Here is a 21,715-nt window from a genome sequence, read left to right as displayed (position 1 = left end):
CCATACGTGAATCTAGAGATCACTGGGGTTTTTTTTCTATTTAAATGGGTGCTCATAAGCAGAATCAGAGCAGATGATTTCTTGTAAAAAGGCAAAACAGGACTATAACAAAGGAATTTGCAACATTGCATGATGTAAAAATATCCTCATTTTCTTTTCCCCTTGGGACTGGATTACAAAATGTTGTCAGATCGAGGACAAGTAGTACAGCCAAGGAGAATGAGAGAAACACATACTCTCAAAAATGACGTGGCACATGGTTGTTTTGCAGTAGTCAAGACTTCATGCTGATGGGTTAGTGGTTCTTTATGTAACTGAATAACTTCAAGCAAAAGTTCATTTTCTACAGTTGACAGGACAGCTGCTGCAACACTGAGAAGTCCACAAAATCTGATCATTCATTTATTCTGGTGGTTCTGATCAACTAATGACTTGGATGAGAGATTACCAGTAAGCTTCAAAAATCATGATGTTTATTTCATCCTGGCACTGTTTAATTTCATTTTGTCCTATTGTGTATAAAACCATTGTCATCTCACTAACAACTTACTATATGATTGTTGTGGACACAATCCACTATCATCAACAAGATGCAAAATCAGAATTAAAAAGCCATCCTAATCCCTATATGTTTACAGGAGTAACTTAAAAAGCAGAAGGACCTAAAGAAAAAGGATTCAGGAAAAAACAAGCAAGGTGCTAGGTCGTTTTATTCTATAGTAGATTGTGAGGTGTTATAAATATTTGTAACTTCTATGTTTTCTGTCATTATACAGTGTTCACTGGAGTTGAGGCAGGATATTGGAGGAGAGGGTGAGAAGAGGAATAGGCAGGGCAAAGTGCACAAAGGCTGCTACAACGGGATTTAGATGTGAGCAAAAGCCAGCACCTGCAGAGCATATAAGCAGCTACCTAAAACAGAAGTTGTTTCTGAAATTGTAGCTGCTGAATAAGAAGCCCTGGAAGATTTAACTGAATTTGATAATGAGGATCACAGATGAGGAGTGGAGAAAAGAAAGGAAGGGTACTCATGTGTGGGTAGGACTAAGAAGAACCTTTTGCACTGGTTCCTGTGGTTGAGAAGTAGCAAGAAATGAAAACTTGTTGAAAATGGCCATAGGTTTCAAATCCCTTTCACTAAAAAATTGTCATACAAAACTGACAGTTTTATGAATATATTGGGTTTTTTTATTTGAAATTATAAAATTCTTCCAAAACAAAATTTTTCCCAGTTTTCCCAGTTAGTCTAGTACCTATTGCATCATTTGTAGCAGTCCATTTAGAGTGTGTCTTTCATGCACCAAAAAAAGTAAATTTAAACTGCTTCATCCAGAGGCAATGAAATACTTTTCTTGTGCCAAGCTGTATATACAACGTGCTGAATTCCTTCAATATTCTGTAATATCACTGGAGTTAGGCTGAAGCCTTGGCAAGGATACTGCTCAGGAATACATGAAGATGACAAGCAGTCTGTCTATAACAGTTCAGTCTGCATCTTTGGCCACTTTTGGGAGTTATGTCCATAAAAATTTCAGTGGGATGGAGAAGTAACACTACTGGGCATCTCTTTAGTGAGAATATCCTGAAAACATGCAGTCAGTCCTATGACCAGCGCTGAAAATGTGTAGACAGGATGTGCTAGGAGTCCAGGGTTGGAGAGCTGAGGGAACAGCTCTGGTTCCTTTCACAGAGAATCTGAGCAAGAATTTGGATAAGCTTCCTCAGTGACAGCAAGGAATACATCCACATTTTTCTTCAGAGTAAGAAAAAATTTAATTATCCAATGTAGATAATAATGCAAAATAGTTCTGTAATTAGGATTAATTAGAAGGAATAAACAGTCTGTGTCAAAACAAAACAGGACAATATAATCATTTAGTGGTTTTGCCCTTTTCCCATATTCTTCATTGTTTCTGACTATCTCTTTTTGTGCATTTATGTGCTCAACTTTCATGGTACTCTTTGGTGCATTTTTGGAGCAATATAAGGAAAAGCCTTAGTGTCTATTGTATGTTGACGATTTTAGCAGTCTTTTGCAAATGCCATAAGTCTGTGATTCTCTGTATTGGCTGAAAGAAAACTGAGAAGTTGTTAATTTAAAATTGATTCCTGTATCAGGCAGTCTTTCCAAAAGTGAGAAGTCATGTTTGAGACCATACTACAGACCAAGGAGTTGGATGCAGCAATGGCTCAGAGGCCAAGGATGTTTGTATAGACACAACAGCTGAGGGATTCGGGACACAGACACCCATCAAAACATGTGGAAACACACGAGGTCTCTTTAGGAGTTGAACATAATCAGTTCACAGGATGTGTATAGTCACTGATCAGCCAGATGGACAAGCTTAATTTGCAAATTTCTTTGTAGACCAAGATAAAGCTGGTCAGTAGGGAGGAGCTGATCCAACGTATCATAATCTGAGTCTGAGGCTATGCTGACTTTTAATGGGCTCTTTCATAAGTTGTTTTAAACAGTGAAAAGTAAAGGGGCAGAGGTTTGGAGACAAGTTTGAAAAGCACAGTAAATAACCTAGTAAAGTTAGAGTGTAGAAAGGTAAACAAATTGATAGAGCATTTTTTCTGTAAAATAGTTTTAAAGTCATTACTTCTTATTCAAATGACAGAGTGTGAGCACTATAAAAGTCTTTCAAAGTCTAAGCTTGACTTTTGGCATGGTTTTCCAAAGTAATGAAGATTATGTTGTTGGTCTGCTGTCTTTTCAGTATGTTTTGAGTAGATTGGTTGACTTCTATTGGTTGATTCTTTAGAAAGGAAGAGAGTTAAACTTGAGCTGATTTTGTGTTTGTTTGGGTTTTTTTCAGTTGAGACCTTTATTATACTAGAATATATAGAATATTATCCTAGAATATTATACTGGTCTTCACTCCTTTTCAACAGAAAGACACAGATATACACATCTAAGAGAGTGTGTGATTCTCCAGTTATGCTTGTGTAGAGCTATATGCGTATATAAAAGTTTTATAAAATACGCGTATATTGAGGTTTAAACTATCTTAAAACTGCAGCCTATGTTTATAATTACAGCTATATTGCTATACAGCTTTTTCATAAATTAATTTAAATATTAGCATGATCTGATAAATGCTAAAATATTTCAACAGGCTCCAGGTAGCTTAAAGACTAGATGGAACTTTCTAGAAGGTTGCATCTTCTTTTTCTGTGTTCCCCGGTGCTATGCTGAAGCTTTGCAGAACTTATCTGTGTTTTTCACTCACTGCATTACTTCTTATCATGTTACAGGGGCATAATGATTACTGCATATGAACAAGCAAAACATTGAATCCCCTCATTTTGCTGTTGGCTCACCTCACTGCATTACTGCCAGAAGAAGGGATTTACTCAGAGTTGCAGATGATCTTAATAGCAGAATGTGGAACAGACACCAGATCTTTTGGGTCACAACCCAACTAAAACTATTTTGGCAATCTAGCTCAATGCAAAAACTGTACAGCACTGCTGATAAGATTACTGATGAATGTATGGAAGCAAAAGGTAATATTTGGAAAACTAAACAGCATTTCCAAGGTTACATTCCTGAGCTCATAAGCAGAAAAGTCAAAGTAATAGGGCTGCAGTTATATCTCTTTAAGGAGATGGCCCCACACCCACGTTCACCATAGTCTGGTAGCTGTGATTTCTGAGTGTGGCATCACTGGTGCCACCTCCCAGCAGGACCACCCCACACTGCGCCACATCAGTCTGGAGGCACTGCACCACAGAGGGATTAGAACTGAGCTGGACTCAGGGACAAAGAGACAGCTCTGGAAACAGCTCCCGGGATCCAGGGATGAGCAGGACTTTCTCTGTGAGTAGCCAAATCCCTCCTCAAAAGACCCAAAGGATTTCCTGAAAAAAAGCCACATGACTTCCAAAATAGAGTCAAGCTTTACCATGCCTCTCTCTTCTGTATGCCTTCTTTGATGTTTTAGTGATTAATTTCAGGTCATTGGAAGAAAGCCAGAACTTATGTCTGAGAATTTTCTGAGAAAGGGACCTGTCACAGGTTCCCAGAATCATGTGCAAGGCACAAATTCAGAGTGACCTAGTGGGCCACAAGCAGCCTCATTCTGCAGCACAGAACCCACTGCAGGATACCCCTTCCTCACAGGAGAGGACCTGAAGCTGTCCATGGCAAAGAAGTTTGTGCTCCCCTACAACAGAGCAGAGACACCACCATCTATGTCTAAAGGTAAGTATTGCACCTGAGTATTCACCAAGAGTAAGGGAAAATAAAGCTCAAAGGGATGAATATCAGCCTTCCTCCCTGCAGTGCTGGACTCCCTGCACTTTCCTCCTAAGGCAGCTGGGAGACAAGTGACTGGGAAACCACTGCTGGCCCATGAAACAAGAAGTATTTAACTGAAAAACGGGCATAGAGTGAGGAGTGGGGAAGCTGAGAAGCAAAGGAGCTAACATCAGTCACCCATCCTCATCCCTCATACATGGAGAATCTTTGTTACCAGACCTAAAATATTCTGGTAAGCAACTAAAAAATCGTAGTACTGGTGGTGGCTGGAGCTACACATTCAATTCTGCAGTCAGTGTGGGGTACAACCACAAAGGAGGCCAATGTACAGGAAAGCTGTGATAATGGGAGGAGGACGAACATGAGCTATGTAGGCTGAAAGGCCACATGGAGAGCCTTGAGTACAAACTGGATCTGAATGGAGGTTCTGCGGGGAGTTGTCCCTCACAGATGTATAGGCAGGTCTAGCAGATAGCAGATAGCCATGGCAATCAGCCCAAGGGCAAAGTTTTGTCTTCCCTTTTTCAGAAGCAGCAGATTGCTCTGGGTGGCCTGGCTTCCAGACAAAATCTGTTTGATTTGCTGTGATATCACTTTATTTCAAAGTTAGACGGGGCAGATGGCAAAACTTTCCTAAACAGTTTGAAGAGGAGATGAATTCTAATGCTGCACTTCTTCTTTTTTTTTTTTTTTTTTTAAACCAACCTTGCTCTGACTATTTCCCAGCACCAAAGGAAGGGCTCTCCCAGAATAGCAGTTCTTTCTTTTTCTGTGCAGTATCTTAGGATAAATAAATTAGCCAGCACTTCCTGCTTTCCTTTGCTGGACTGAAAGGACACCATCACTTAACAGCTCTCTTCAGTTTAGATCAACCTTGCAAAAACATCTCAGCTTTGTCAGTAAAGATACATCTGCTTTACTTTGTCTAAACTCGGAGTTTTCTGAGTAAAGTTCAAGGAGAGTTGAACTAGCTCTATTCAGGCCAAAGTGAGATACAGACTATTAATTGTGCAGGTAAGCAACTGACAAGGTTTCTTATAAAGGGTCAGAGTTAGTCATGTGGTTGTTTCAGAGGCACATCTGAATTATTTCTTTGTGTAATGTAATCTTTGTCAAATGCCCTTGGGCAGGAAGCCACTGTAATCAAGTTGACTAATTTACCTTGTCCTTTATCAAAATGCCTTACCTAAGTAACCAGTTCTGAATTTACCTGTGAGGTCTGTGAAGAAATACAAAATGGGCTAGAAAGATAAACAGACTTTTTAATCATCCAGGTGGAAAGAGTAATTCATGGTTAATAACTTATCCAGTTAAATCAGCCTGTTTGTCTGCTTCCAGAATATCCATAAGCAGACCACAGCTCCCCCTCACTTGCTCTGTTTGCATTTTCCCAATGAGTATGTTGCAAGACTATACTCAGTGACCTGCTCCCTTCCTCCTCCTGCCAGAAGACTCTTCTTTGTAAGAGGCTTAAATGGCTCTTCTTTTCCCAAGAGTCTGCATCTCATGTCCCCAGCAACTCCCCTTTTCTCACTAAAATCCTCACTCTCCTATTCTGAGTAATGCTGGGTATTTTAACAAGAGACTTGGAGGCTGCTACTGGCCTCAGGGCATTTTTCCCTCTATTTTCTGACCAAATGGTCCATAGAAAGGACAGAAGAGAGTACAAAGTTGCTGTGAAGCAGCTGTAATGAAGAATTACAGCATCTTACAACATTTTTGTTTAAGGCCACCTGGTCTTCTTGCTCAAAGAGTCTTTCATGGGAGGGAGAATCTGTTAAATTGGGTAAAGTCCTAACAATCCATGTTCCCCTTTTCCTCTGTGTAAGATCATGTGCTTTTCTGGAGAGTATACCTCATTTAGGAGGGTTTCATTGGAAAACTCTTGACTGGTTTAACTTGCAAAAAGATGCCCACATGTAAACTTCTGAGCTCAAACAGACCTTCACAACAGTCAGACCATGCAGATATCAGACCTCATGCACCTGCAGGACCACCTCCATGCCAGGATGGCATCAAAAAGTTCTGGAAGGCTTTTCTTTCTTTTTTTCCTAGTGTCAGTTTGATCTGTTTAAAATATTACAGCTGTATATTAACGATTGCTCTGGAATTTTTTGTTGCTTCTGTAAGTGACACAAAATAAACAAGTGTGTATGAGCCCATGATCACCAGTTTCTCCTCATCTCTTTACCAAAAAAAAGGAGGAAGTTGAGTGTCTTTTGCACCAGAAGCCAAAATCTAGAGCCTGCTGCCTCCCATGGATTGTTGATGGATGCGCAGATTGTCATTTGTGTATGTTTCACCCACAGGAAAAATGTTGCTCTGTTCCCATTAAGCTGCAGTACCATCCAGAATGATTCATATAATTCATTAAAGCATTTGTATCACTCCAGGAAGCAAAGATAATTACATGGAATTTGGCATATGAAATCAGTGCTACAGGCTTGACCCAGTGTGGAAACACAGAAGTGCACAGGTATTGCAAAAGTGTGTGGACCCAAAAATAGATAGACAGGCTTATTTCCAATGTGTCTCAGGCTTGCTTTAAGGCTGTGGTGTTTATTTGTGCCTATTCTAATACATTTGTTCCACAAGGCCAAGTTTGATGCAACCAAGAACCAAGCTGAAGAAATTTATCAATCATGGAATGGATAAAGCTGAAAGGAGACCTTGGAGGTCATCTAAACCAACCTCCCTGCTCAAGTAGAGTCCCCTAGACCACATTAGGACTGTGCCCAGACATTTTTTAATATCTCCAGGGAATGAGACTCTACAGCCTCTGTGGGCCTCGTGTTCCAGTGCTCAATCACTCTCACATCAGTGCAATAAAGTTTATCGTGATGCGAATGATAAAGAAAAAGAGATTTGACTAGCTGGAGAAGACTTGTATTGGTGAGTGATCCACCTTCAGATACCCATTAGATTTTAACTTTCCCCTTCCTTAAAATGCACCCAAACTGAAATTGCAATGAGAACTATTAGTGAGAACTATTACATATATTTGGCATAATTGTCCTCTGTCCCATTCTATTTCATTTTTTCTGCTCTGTTTCCATGGAAATGGGAGAAAGAAGGTCAGGCATATGGTATAGGCAATTGTTTTAAAGGAGCTTGAAAGGCTTTATTATTCCTTGATCTAATTTTTGTCTGAGAATGATTGTGGGAGTAAAAGTCAGACACCCCACTTGTTATTTTTGGTGGTATTTATTTCAATCTGTATTCCCACAAAGCCGGGAAAGGCCATTTTGCTTCCTTCTGCACCTAGGAAGAAGATTGTTTTTGAGAGAAAATGATGTGATTATATGGGCATCTCATATAGGAATCTATTCCTGATCATATTAATATAGTCCTGACAAGTCACATGCTGTATAACATTGCTATGTAGTGTCTGAAAGGCCCAGTCTCAAACAAGGACATTCACATCTACATGGGAAGGGAGCCCAAAAAGCCTGTTTGTCCACTAGGAAAAGAGAGGACTATTTCCTCGAGGACATTTTGAGGCTAGCTGTAGTTACTCTTGGAAAGAATTTTGACATCCACCACTAGAAATTGCTCTGGATGGAAAGCATTTGCCTTCTTGCTACTACTAAGTAGAAGTAAGATAAAGGTATTCAACTGCTCTCTTTTGATGGTTCTCTCCTATTTTATTGTCATGCTTTCATTTCCATGGAAACAGAGAGGTAGTTTTTAGCAGTGTGCGAGCCTTAGTTGTGAATAACATGTAGATTTTAGCTGCTGGACCTTGGCTGATAACTATAAAATGAAGGCACAATACAAGGGGAATGACAAGAAGGAAAGGATGGACAAAAGAAGGTGGTCCAGACATTTCAGGGACCATGAACACCCCTCCTTCCTAGAAAAAGTTCTGGATATTTTGTGTTCTTCTTCTGCCCTACTTACCTTCATTTTCCAGGCCTGTGTTTGGACCTGGCCTCCTTTCTGTTACTTCTGTTTCAGTAAGGTAATATTTCATTTTCACGGTGTTTGGAGGCCCCAGGAAACCCGAGGCTCTCCTGTGCTGGAACCATGCTGCTGTGGCATAGGAATGGTACTGCCCCATTCAGTGCTCCAAGGAGACTCTCCCAGCCATATGCTGCTCCTACTGGAGGCACAGAAAGCAAAGGTCATGGGCTAAATGAGATAAGAACAATTTACCGGAAACAGCAATGAGATAAGAAAACAAATAGTAACAGCAAAAATATTATTAACAAAGGCTAGAAGAAAATAAAGTATTCACATGGACAAACATTCCCCAATAACAGAAAATACTGGACAGCTCCCTCCACCACGTCTTCTTGACTAGGATCAACCCCTTCTCTCTGGAAGTGAGAGCTCCTTTCCCCTGCTCCTGGCACTGACATGAGATGGTATAGAATAACCTCTGTGTTCCACTTACATCCCATTACAGTTACTGCAAAAAATTAACTATATCCTGGCTGGAACCACGACACATGCAAACCTGGAGCAAGAGACATTACCAAAGTGTGAAGGGGAAAAAAAAAAACAAACACAGGAAAGATGAAATTATTTGGGTGTTATTACACACAGGATGTTGGCAAAGCCAAACCTGGACTTTATTCAGATCTCATCGCATAGCTCTCTCCTCTTACTAACTGTTCACTCTACCAGTGCTGAGGGAAACATGCATTTTCCTCTTACTTCTTCAGTTTTTCTGTGCTTCTTCTGAACCCATGCTTTTCTTCCAGAAAATGTCTTTCCTACTTGCTTATTCATTTTGAGTTTTTCTTCCATAGCTGCGGCTGTCTACAGATCACTTCTTCACTGTCTCTCCCACGTGGAGTAGAGCACTCTATCCCAGCCCTGCTCAGGCAGAGCACTGTCTTAACTAAACCTGGTGTGGAGGAAGCATCTTTCCTCTCCCCAGTGTATACTAAAACCTCATACATCTGCCCAAGCTGCCTGTAGTCCTTCAGAGAGAAGTTTTGCCAATGAATTAATAATTATATCTTGAAAACCCCTGATTAAAATGTTCTTCATCTTAGAAGTAGTGAGAGGTTGCAATAGTAGGGCAAATCTCTAACTGCCAGCTCCTTATCAATTATGGATACTTCACCTTTCAGTTTCTCAGCCTGATAACACACTGGCTGTTCCACCTTTCTCCTGAGTTCTGTGTTCAGTTACCCTCTTTGCGATTATGACCCTTGGTTAGGAGCCACAAGTCTCCTAAGGACACCACTATTTCTGAATGAAATTTCATTATGGAATTATTACATTTTAATTACTTCTTTTTAAGAAAGGTCTTCTTATACAAAGTGTCAAATACATGACACTGAATGAACAAATTTTTTTATTGTTCACAAGGCAGCAGGTGCATCACCCTTTTCTCAGCTTGACAATTTTTCTATTGAAGAAGGTTTTTGCCACTAGTTATACTGGTTCACTGAGATACATAACCTTTAACTCACCAGCATTGCAGGAAGCTGTCAGAACCCAGGAAATTCCTCTGACTGCCCTGGAGGACTCGAGCCCCTGCCCAGGGGTCTCAGAGACCTTGGCACAGAGTCCAAGACCCCTGTGCCTTTGATCTTGACCCATGGAAAAACAATTACCAACCTTTATATGAAGAATTACAAGTCAAGAGAGTTTAGGTAGAATAATAGTTTGTCACGGGGTGAAAAATAGATTTTTGGGGTTTTTAGAATGGGGGTTCAGGAGGCAAGATGGAGGAATCTGGGTGTGTCCTGCCTTTCTCCTTCTTCTTCTTGGCCTCCATCTTCTGCTGTGATGGTAGCACTTCTGGATTGGTTTAAGGTAGAAACTCACTGTCTAACATAGGTGATAGGTATTGGGAAGTCATGGTAAATAGTGTACACGTAGTTTTTAGTAAAAAAAGATAACACCGCCCCAAGGTGGTCAGTGTGCCTCAACCCGACCTGCCAGACAGACCTGCAGTGGGTCAGAGAAACAATGTTATAGATAAGAAACAATAAACAACCTTGAGAATGAGAACAGGAAAATCCGGACTCCTTCTTCAACTGCCAGGCTGGGAAAAAGAGGCTTGTACGTATCTCACAGTCACTCTGACCAGCAGAGATTCTGAGAGGAAGCAAAGTGCTGCAGGGAAAGAGGACACAGCCCAAAGGCCAGACTCCTAAAGGAGAACAGCACTAGTTTTTCTGATGATATGGGAAAGGACTGTATTTGGGCCAAGCAGAAGGGGAGAATTTTGTTTTGGAGGTTTCAGTCTCTGTGCTAAAGGCTTGATCAGACTCAAGAGACCCAAGATATTAATTACTGCATTAGCACAGCTGACTAGATTGTCTACTAATGAAGCACGGGAACAGTAGGATGAGGGACATTAACGTGAAGTCACTCTCTATTGAAGAGTGTATTAAAGACTGTGTTTATGAGAAACAAATTTACTGACTGAATTCAGTGTGCATGTTCAGCTTTCCTGCTTCTCTCAAGACTTTCACTCTTTTGGGTACTCCAAATTTAATTTACAACTTAGATCATCACTTCAGCCTTCATTTTTTCATTGAATTCTCAGGATCTGTGTATGACACTCTTCAGTTAAGAATAGGAAGACTGAAATACCCTAAGTATCCAGACAAAACAAAAAGCTTCTTGTGTAATTACTAGAACAAGAATGCAACCAGCCTTCCTCTATGTATTTAGAAAGGATTGGTACTCATAATGTTAGGGCAGGCAGCATAAAATCTCCTAACAATCCTAGAATGTTAGATTTTTACTCTTTTGGTTGGTTGGTTGGTTGGTTGGTTGGTTTGGGTTTTGAGGTGGATTTTGTGTTTTGGGGTGGGTTTTTTTTTTTGTTTTTTGGGGGTTTTTTGGTTTTGTTTTGTTTTGTTGATTTTTTGTTGGTTTGCAGTTTTTTTGTTTGGTTTGGTTTGATTTTGGTGGGGGTTCTTTAGTTTGGGGGTTCGGGGTGGTTTTTTTTTTTGTTTGTTTGTTTTGTTTTGGTGGTTGTTGGGTTTTTGTTTTGATTTGGGATTTTTTGCTCTCTATTTAGTGCACCAGGGCTGTTTAATCATTTGCTGTTCTTTTTATACTTTCCAAAAAGAAGAGAAGCCATTAGGGCATTTTATACTACAAGAAGAGTGAATGAAGAAATGTATGTTACAGCACTATTCCCTTTGCACCTTAGAACTCAACAGAGTAGTACTTCCACTCTGTGTGTTAACTTCTTCTTCCACCTTCAGCCACAAAGTGTTTGATTGCTTCACCCTTGAAGTCTACACTGTAGGACTGTTTTCCCCTTCTTTAAGCACCTAAAAACTGATTATAGCTAAATACCAGCAAGGACTGCTATCAATGGAGTGCAAGCTGTCCCCAAACCACTCCTGCAGAAGAAATCAATTTTAGACATGAAAATGCAGAATAAAACAAAAGGTTTGGAAAAGATTACCAGATTCAGACATGCTGCAAATGTTTTCCACATCCTCCAAAATGGATGTGTCAAAGGTAGGGTGAAGTTTCAGCTCTGTTTGCAGCAAATCCTTTTCCACAATCCTGACTGTCCCAGGATTTACATCCACTTTTCAGCCCTGAGTGCTTGCCATTCTCTCCAGAGATCAGCTTAGCCCAATGTCAGGGACTTTGCACATTGTCAAGGGCAGATACAAGTGATAGGCATCCTTGGCACTGCAGAAGACCTTTCCACGTAGGAGACCACGCTGGAAACACACAAAACCATATGATTTCCCTTCTTTCACATCTCAGCACGTTAACAGAGCCATGCATCAGAGAAGTGCTGCAAGAAATCAGAGTGACCACATAGAAGTCACACCTATTCCAGCCATAACTAATGAAAAATACTTATTAATAACATTACCAACAGAGTTTGTCTGCACTGCCACAAGGAAGGTGGTTCTCCTGAACCAGAACTTGGTATCTTCTGGAAAAACTTTTTGAACCTGACTGATTCTATAAATTGTGCTTGTCACCAAAGCACTTCTCAGTAATGGGATTATGAAGCAACTAGGGAAATATTTTATTTTAAATCTTTTGACCACGAGGTAAACCCCTGAGACAGAATCATAGTTTTGCAACACATTAACAGGCTAACATGTTAGCATCTACCTATGTCTGTTAAAAATATTTATTCTTGCTCATAGGATTTGATAGTCATCTCTATTCAGAAATTTTTCAGAAAGGGTTAAAGGAGAAACTTTTGAAAAACATTAGTTCTGATCAGCACCAAAATAACAGGAATTGGGTGAACTTTGAGTGAAGACCCAAGGGAAGTAATAAAAATACCTGAATACAAATACTCTAGATGAAAATACAAAATCGTGACATGCCTTTACATCAAAGGAGTTTGCTCCTACAGCATCAGAATAGATTATAATTCAGCAGACTGTCTCATTCAGACTGTTCAGAGTGTTTGCCTGAGACAAACACTGTGTTAGATGAGCATTGAATTCATATGAAGAGCAGTGAGTGCTGTGTTTAATGTGTAACAACAACCCCAAAATGTGTTTCATATCTTGCAACTCAAAGCAAACAAGCAAAAGGCATCCTATGGTACCACACTTGTGAGTCTTGTTCTACTTGTGCCATCCACTCTTCACTGTCTCACCATACTGCAGATGTGCCACAGGGTGGCAAAGCAAAAGGTTCAGGGAAATGTAGGTGATCTAATCATTTTGGATATGCCTACTGATTTCATTCCCCCAAAAAGCTGAACCCAGAAGAGAGTTTTAGAAAGCAAAGAAAGCTCCTGAATACAGTGATTACAAGACAAATGGCATTACATTTGACAGACAAGCTATTTCTCATTTAACCAGATCTAATGGATGGCACCCCTGCCCATCACAGGGAATTTGGAATTAAATCGTCAGAAAGGTCCCTTCCAACCCAAACCATTCTATGATTCAATGATTTCTTTTGTACTTCTTTGAAAGGCTTTTCTCCTATAGCCCCAAGACTACAAGAGCCTACAGTAAATCACAAGAGGAAAGAAAACACTTCCTCTGGGGAAGTTATACTTCCTTGGGATGATCTTCCACCAAATGTTCCATTGTAAATAGTTGTAGCATTGCACTCCTTTTATTAGCTTAGGGCCTCAACTATGTTTCTTTTCTTGTGTGCATGTATGAATAAAAATAATTATTTACTATCAAGCCATGTCCAAATACTTTCCTTCTTTCCCCTCTCAATAAGACAGGAAAGCAAAGCACAAAGAGGAGAGCATATCCCAGAAACAAAAGAGCAAAGGTGTGGCCAGCTTATCCAAGGAAAACAGCAGTGTCCCTGCAGCATTCCTCCTCTCTCTTCTCTCCTGGAAAGCCTTGTGGTTCCCTGGTGCCATTTCATGCGCAGATATCTTCCTGACAATCAGTCTGCCTCTGTGTCTTCCAGTCTGCCTCTGTCTCCTCAGCCAGCATGCTCACTCTTTTTGCTTGCAGGGCAGCTAGAAACAGAATTAGGAAAAAAAAAAAAAAAAAGCTGGAAATTATAAGAAGTGTTGGCCCAAAAAATAACATGGAGCCTACTATGAATCCCTCATCACCCTGGGTTTGAATCATTCTAGCTTTCTTTCAGACATATCTCTGGTAATATTTCTTTTCCACTGTAATGAATTATATTAAATATTTCCTACTGTAGATTTCCTAGTTTAAAAATTTTAAAAACAATTAAACCTCTTTCTACTTGAAGAACTGGATCCCTGCATTATTTAAAACTTTCCTTACCCTACTAATTTCTCTTTATTTTCTTATTTAGGCCATGGGTTTGGGAATTATTTCTTTACTTCCTCTCACTTTCTCTGTTTTAAATCTGACTCATATTGAGCACTTCAGGAAAGAAAGGTAACACCTATTCTGCACTGTGTCCTCCAAGTTTATCAAAGAACTTGGTTAGTCAAATCTTTGTCAGGGTCTTTGTCAGGGGTTGGCACACTATTCTTGTGGCTTGTGAAAGGCTCTGGAAGCACATATACAGGCAGTTAGGACTGATCACTACATCCATTACCTAAGACCCCTCAAAAAACTATTCATCAAAATAGCAAATATATCCACAGAGCTCATGGGATAAGTCCTTAGAGCATAAGAATAGGTACCAAAATGGCATGGTTTCAGAATGGCGCAGAAGATTACATTTTTGATGGCAGCGCCAAGAAGGACAGAGAATGGAACATCATTTCCTAATGACAGTTCACATTTTGTTAAACTTAATCATTTTACTTAAATTTAAAATGGTGTCCTTAATATCTACAAACATCATGGAAAATGGCTTTACAATCTTCCCTGTGATGGAGCATTTATGACCTGCTATTGAAAAAGCAACCTGTTTTCTTCATCCCAAGCAGATGTCATCTGAAGGTTCAGGACAGGAAGATGGGTCACATGTTCCTGTAATCAGTTTCTGACTTTGTGTGGCTGAGGAAAAATCATTTGACTTTTCTGTGATGTAATTTCTTCATCCGTGGAAATAAGAGAATTCCTGTTCATGCTCAGAGATCACATAAATACAAGTTTTGTGAAGTGCATTGTGAAACAGCAGAATGGAGAGATGCATTGCATGAATGTGAAGATTCATTCATACAATGCAAATACCTTTTTACTAACTGACAACATTTGGCAGGACCTCAAGTCAGTCACTTCAAACCCCTAGTGTCCATAAATTCTTTCCACATGCTTACAAGAATGGACCATGCTTCTGGAGTTGTGAGAGACAAAGACAACTTCAGTTGAATGTTCCAGTTTTACCTTTTTATGTCTTTTGCTAGCTTTTTTATTTGGATACTTTGTCTTAGGAAAGGGTAGAATGGCTGTCTATTTTGGCTTGTGTACCCTGTTTACACAGAAGAGCACACTGACCTCCCAGGCCCACCTTTCTGCAGCAGAAATGTACCTATATGTGAGGCACACTTCAGAAATGGCTATAGAGTTAAAAGCTGGGGCTGGGTGCTAGGAGGTCATTTTTGTCACAGTCAGTTATACTTGCAGTAGTGCATGGTCATGAAGATAAACTGGAGTTTATGTTTTGTGGCAAAGCAGAAAGCTTTTGGGACTAGATTTCAAAAGAATTCTCAATGAATCAGTCATCTTCAGGGACATCACTGGCAGTTGCTGGTGGTGCATACCGAGCTGGATAGGAAGGAGGATGCCTGTCTTTGACATACATAATTTAGGTAGTCATTTTGGTGTAAAAGAAGCAAAGGACAGATTATCATTTACTGTTTGTGTGCTGAGGGCCTGTCCTAATATCTCCTCTTGATTAAAGAGAATAGCTCCCCAAACAGATGAAGGCTTATCAAGTCCTGCAGATAATCACCCTGAGGTCTTCTCCATGGGAAAATAGAGATGGGGGGAGAGATGCACCCTCAGAGACAGTCCTGCCTGTCCCCATGTGTGCACCTGGCTCTCACAGTAGCAAGAAGGGCATTGCTGGCATTGTCTGCTCAGCTCCTTTCCCCCATCAGCACTGCAGCTTGCATCTAGCCCTACTGTCCCAGGTGTTCTAACTGTTGACTAGCAGTCAAAAATTCTGTTATTGTTAAGACCTATTATGTCATCTGAAACAGCAAACCTGAAGGAGAAAGCCAACACAAAAGGGGATATATTCCTTTTCATGCAGAAAGGAAATGAATAATTGATCTTGCACCAGAAAAAAGAAAAAAAAAAAATCAAGCTATTAATCCTGCCTACAAGCCAAAAGAAAAAGAGAGAAATTGCAAGAGAAAAAAAATTACCACTGAAACTAACAACCCACAGTCTTGTGATCACCTGTAAGTACAGGCAACTCAGAGAACACCTCAGTGCAGCTTTCACATCATCACCAACTGTTGCCTTGAGAGAGGCACAAATCACGTAAACTGGTAGAACCTCAGACAGTAACAATGAAAACAAGAGTTGCAGAGATACTTCAGTCTTGAGAAGGTGCATCCTTACTCCATGTGCTGCAAGGGCAGGAAGACACTTTTGGTGGCTTAGTCAGCAGGTTGGATATCCTAAAACACCACTGCTGTTTTTCTAATGCTTATTCTGGCCACTTTAAAGCAGAGATCATGTATTATATGGTTTCTAGTATAGACCCTATAACATAGGGTACATAACATACCCTCATAAAAAAAGCATATATAGCAACATATCATACAGGTTCAGATGGGTTCATCTGAAATGGGACATCTTTGTGAAAATCAATTGAGAGGGGGGTCAGTGCACGAACACCCAGAATCTCAGCAAACATTTTTCACATACTTCTGCAGAGGAAAATCCACAGAGTTCCATAAGACCATGACAGTACTTCATCAGACTTCTCCCTTTCACTTGTCCTTCTTTTATTCTACTTTTTTTAGTTTTGCCTCCTGGCAGTGCTAATCCCTTATCTCCCTTGCACCCAATATTAACCTCCACCATCCATATTTAGTGCTGTTCTCTGGCTTTGAGGACATCACCGTCTGACCCTCCGTGCTTATAGCTCAGTTTGAGATTTCACTAGTTTGAATAAAAGGTATAATTTGCTTTCCAATTTATTTATCTGTTGCTGACAGTTGTTAGTTTGGGATACAAAGATGTTTAATGAAAATCGTGTTGTCTCTTCCCACCCAGAGAAGGATGAAGTCTGTAATTGCACACGACACTTTATGATTCTGCTATCCCTCAGTGACCACAGAGGTAAATCTAAACAGATACAGACATTTGTAGTGATGCAGCCTGGCCACACTACACAGTATTCCAGCATTCCAGGGTCCATCCATGGACCTCTCCTTCTCACCATCCTTCCTGGAAGAGGCAGTGTTGGGCAATCTAGCCATACTCTTCTGCTTCATGTAGAAGAGATAGACAGCTAAAGTGGGTTGTCCCTTTACCAGTAGGTTCATGAGAATTTTTCTTCCACAGAAGAAAAATGGGTCATTTTATAATGGCTTTACTGCAGAGTAATGCATATTACTATTCTTGAGACACTAAAAAAAAAAAAAAAAAAATCAGATAATACTGCTTAGTACTGCTTAGTCCTAAACAGTTACCAGGTTTTGCTTCAATATATTGGAAATCCATTCCATAGCAGGAGCCTCTGACACATGGAAATGAAAGGTAGATTGTAACTGACATAAAAAATGGTAAAAGAAATCTTCTCGTGAGGGTAGTGTGTCACAGGAGATATATGAGTAAAGCTGTGTTTGATTCCTTAGATGAAATTATTTTCTCAGTCTCTGAAATGAGCACAGAAAGATACTGAAGAGAAACAGATCCACCAAGGTGAAAAGGAACAGCTTGTAGGAAAACTTTCTAGAGGTCTGTAAGGGAAGGATGCTTGGGAGATAACTACTTTTAGTAGGGCCAGGACAGGGAGGATATTGAAGGACTCCAGTACCTCTGTGAAAAGCCTCAGGAGGGGTGCCATGTAGGGCTGGAAAGGCAGTTGAGCAGGGCATTAGGTCAGTGTTGAGCTCCACTTCACGGGTCTTCTCCCTTTTGCATGCACAGGACTGGGGCTGTTCTATCAGAATTCGTGTCTGGAACAGGATTAGGGGTCCACACACTTACAAACAGCTGGTTAGCTGCAGCAAACACTGTGCTCAACAGCATGGTCCATACAGAAAGGACGTGGGGAGTGAGAGAAGGTGTGTGTTACTGCTCTTCACTGCACGAGCCTAACATTTAGATCCTCAGTGGTTGCTGAGAGCTGGTGTGGAGCTCATCCTGGCCACAGCTGTAATGCAATCTGAAAATGGTGTCTTTATCTGCACTCCAATCCAAAGCTATTGCAATCGCTAGTGTTGCGTTCTTTATGAGGGTCTGTATGTGACCCTGCACTCTGCAACTGTCCCTTATTGTCTAATGTCAGTATGCTTGGAGCTGTGCAACTGGAAGAATAAATATAATCCCTGGTCTTACGTTCACCCAACTGCTTTGCAGTACTGTAAGAACATCTACAGAGGCTTTACTGCCTTAAACTGCGTGTGAGATCTAATTTACCCCGGAGCTTCTGCATGAAGGCTGCAATAGGATCACAAGGCAGTCGCAGTTATTACCCTTGAGTTCTCACCCTTTGTGAGTTTGAAAAGCATTCACTTTTTCAACTTAAAATGTTCATCTCTGACTTCCAACCAGAAATAAATTATTTTAGTGCTGCATGTCTTCTATTGTTACTGAGTTATGGCAGAATACATAAAATGTATTTTTCCTTGTATTGCAAAATAAATTTTTGCAATGCTGCTGTGCTGTTGTTGGGGGGATTTAGGATAAACAACAGCATAACCAGCTGTTCTCTAGGAAATAAAATCTGACAAGGCCTCAGTTCAGCTAAGGATTGATCCTTCTGTCAGTCCTTGCTCAGGAAAATAATTTAGCATGGACAGCAAGTTGAGTATGTGCTTACATCCCCTTCAGGTCAGTGCTAAAGTTACAGTTAAGTATGTGATGAATTACTGTGTGGTATAGGAATTGTTCACTGAATTTTGACTGAGCTATATTTCTTGCCTGGAAAATTAAATGTCTAAGCAGGAGCTGAGGAAAAGCATTTCAAAACTAGATTCTCAGGACACAGAAGAGACAGATCAAGTCAGCAGAGGCATACTTAAGCATGAGGGTCAGATATCCAGGATACTGCAAGCAAGATTTCTCCCAAGCTGTCGCTGCATTTAGTAAGTCCCAGAGCTGCAGAATTTGGGAGGGGAAGATGGAATGGTTCCATTGTGTGGGACTTGCCGACCCAGCACTGCCAACAAAACTTTTCCAGAATTCAGGCAGGCTAGGATGGATAGAGAGTAATATTAGATGGTTCTTCCTCCTCAGATCCTCAGTCTTGCCCACCATATTCTGCTGCCCAGGCTCCATCTCATACCAGAAAGCCACTGAGCTGCTCTGACCCCTGGATCCTGCATCAGCATAACTGCATCTGCTTCACACTACTGAGAAATCACAAAACATTCTAAAATACCAAACTTGAAATTCAGTTTTCGTAGTCCAAGTCTAACACTTCTGCTGCTGTTGTGCCCCTTATCTCTGTTTCATTTTTAGTCCTTAATAGTGATAAATGACAACAATCAGCAAGTGTCTCTCTCTTACTTACATGTAAAAAATAGACCACATTGATGTACTATTAATAAACACCAATATGTCTGGGGTTTTTTCCATGGAAAAAGATTCTTGAGAATTTGTAGTTGCTCTATTGGCAAGGTGTGCTTTTCCAGGCATGCAACTTTTTTCAGGCTTGCTGCACCAGGATTTGGAAATATTTTTGGATATCTAATGTGACTTTCCAAATCATCATGGTTTTTCTCAGTCAGTAAAATCCTAATTTCGGCACAGTGCACTTCATTATAAAGCCACAACTCATTCTGAGCAAGCTAAGCACTGGACCTGACGTGAACTTGCTAACTAACATGACCTAAGCAAAACATCATCAGGTTGCCTCCTGAGCTGGCAGCAGAAGGTCACATTGTCAAGTCTGCAGAATCCAAAAGCAATGTGAGCAAAGCTTTCCTGTAAAATAGACATACATTAACTCAAGGTTCAGAGTACAGAGCAGCTGTATGGATGGAAACCTCTGATTAGGGATTGCAAAAAAAGAGGTTAATATTTAGCCGGCTTATCTGCTGACGAAACATTGCCAAAGATCTTCCTCAGCTTCTGATTTCTAAATGGTACACAGCACAATCTGGGTATCACAGGGCAATTTTGTCTGGGTCTTAGTGAGCTGTGTAAGAACAGTGATGAGTATATTTTGTTTAGATTTAACTTCTCTGTTTTTCATTCTATCCCTGACTTCAGTGTTCAATAATGTATACAAGGTGTCTGTTCTTTCAACATCGGAATGAAGCAGGGAAGTGAAAATGGTTTAAAGCTTTTTCAGTTGCTGAAACCTTATAAGATTTAAAAATAGCAGATAAGTACTTCTGAGCAAATAAATTAGAAACCTGCTGAAGACTGAATTAAGAGATGAGAGTGTGCATTGCTGCAGTCAGCCCAGCAGCTCTTTATGCAAACACCAGAGCTCCCTTTTGTGTTTGAAGCACACTTTGTTGCACTGCCAGGGGATGTGCAACACCTTTGTCTTGAGTTCTGATACTTCTTTGTCCATACTGAAGACAGTGGAGGAGCTGGAAGAGGCTGGAAAAAACTGTTTTACACATACCCTGAAATGGAAGTGACACAGTATGTTATGTATCCGTAGTATGTTCACTGTATGTTCCTGCTGGGATACTCCAGGACAGATGTCTGGTAAGGGGGCCTCCTTGCCTTTTTCTTGCCATCACTCCTCATTAAGCTTCTTCGAGAGATTTCTTTACATCAAGGACTGATCTAGGCCAGAGCTAGGGATGCAAGGCTAAGTGCTGTCCCATACTGTCTGCTAAGTCACAGCACTAAGCCAAGGCATTAGAAACACTGCTCAAAGTCATTTTTTGTTAATCAGATTTTTTTAAATTGAATCTCCAGTAACTGGTTTTGTTTTGTTTTTTTTTTTTTTAATTTTGCTGTCATCCTTTTTGCTTATGTTCTGTTGTAGTTTTATTCTTCTAGGATTCTTGCAGAAATGGGGTTGACTTGAAAACTTACGTCAGTTTGCAAAAATCACTTTTTACTTCTGGATTAACTTGTTGGGCCTGCCATGCAAGGCTAAAGGAAGAAGCAGGTTGATTCTGCTAATTTGTAGGCATGGAAAATAAATAAATGCTATTTACCTGAAGTAGAAGTGGGTTGATTCCATCTATGTGCATTTGCTCAAATTGCATCAGTGTGAGATTTCACAGAACAAACGTCAGTGAATCAGGTCCCTGTTTGAACTTCTATTCCTGGTATCATTGGCAAAATTTTCTAGGACAGTGGCCATTCCTGGGAGCTGTGCTTTCAGGTGCCCAGAAGGCTTTTTAGGACCATGGTTTTTCACTCTGGGATATTTTTGAGTGGGCTTCATGGTGACAAAGTGCTTGGGGTTTCAGGGAATTCAGCATATCCCTGAGTGCTAACCCTACTTTTTTTCCCATCTCTGCATGCATAGGGATGGATTTAAGCAGACTTCTGATTCTGTTCTACCTGCTGGTTGATTTTTGTGTGCCCAGGTGGTAGCTGGCAGAATCACGGGGCAACTTGTGGAGGTACAGCTGTTTTTGCAGTTCTTTGCAGGTGAAGGAGGCTTGGCTGTTTTTTGCAGTTGTTCACAGACAACCTGACATCATTAGACTGCCCACGTGCTGTTTTGATGTAAATACTCTCTCTGCTTAGCCAGCTCCCTCCTTCTGCTTCCCTGTCTTCCACATGGCTAAGACTTCTCTTTCTGCTATGCTGCAGTCTCCAAGAGGGGGAAGGGCCTCTTTGAAGGGTTCGCTTTGAATTTCTGTGCTTGTTCACTGCTTGGCACTGTGTCTCCCAGTGTGCAACAACAACTGTCTACCACTGCTGCCATTGCTGGAGCAAGAGCAGGTGTAGTTGAGGGGGCTTAATTGGAATGCTGTATCCTGCCATTAAAAGAGACATGATGAGAGCAAAAAATAAGGTATGGCACTGTGGATTTGAT

This window comes from Haemorhous mexicanus, chromosome Z, assembly GCF_027477595.1.
Source record: "Haemorhous mexicanus isolate bHaeMex1 chromosome Z, bHaeMex1.pri, whole genome shotgun sequence".
Taxonomy (NCBI): Eukaryota; Metazoa; Chordata; class Aves; order Passeriformes; family Fringillidae; genus Haemorhous; species Haemorhous mexicanus.
This window is presented reverse-complemented; position numbering follows the sequence as displayed.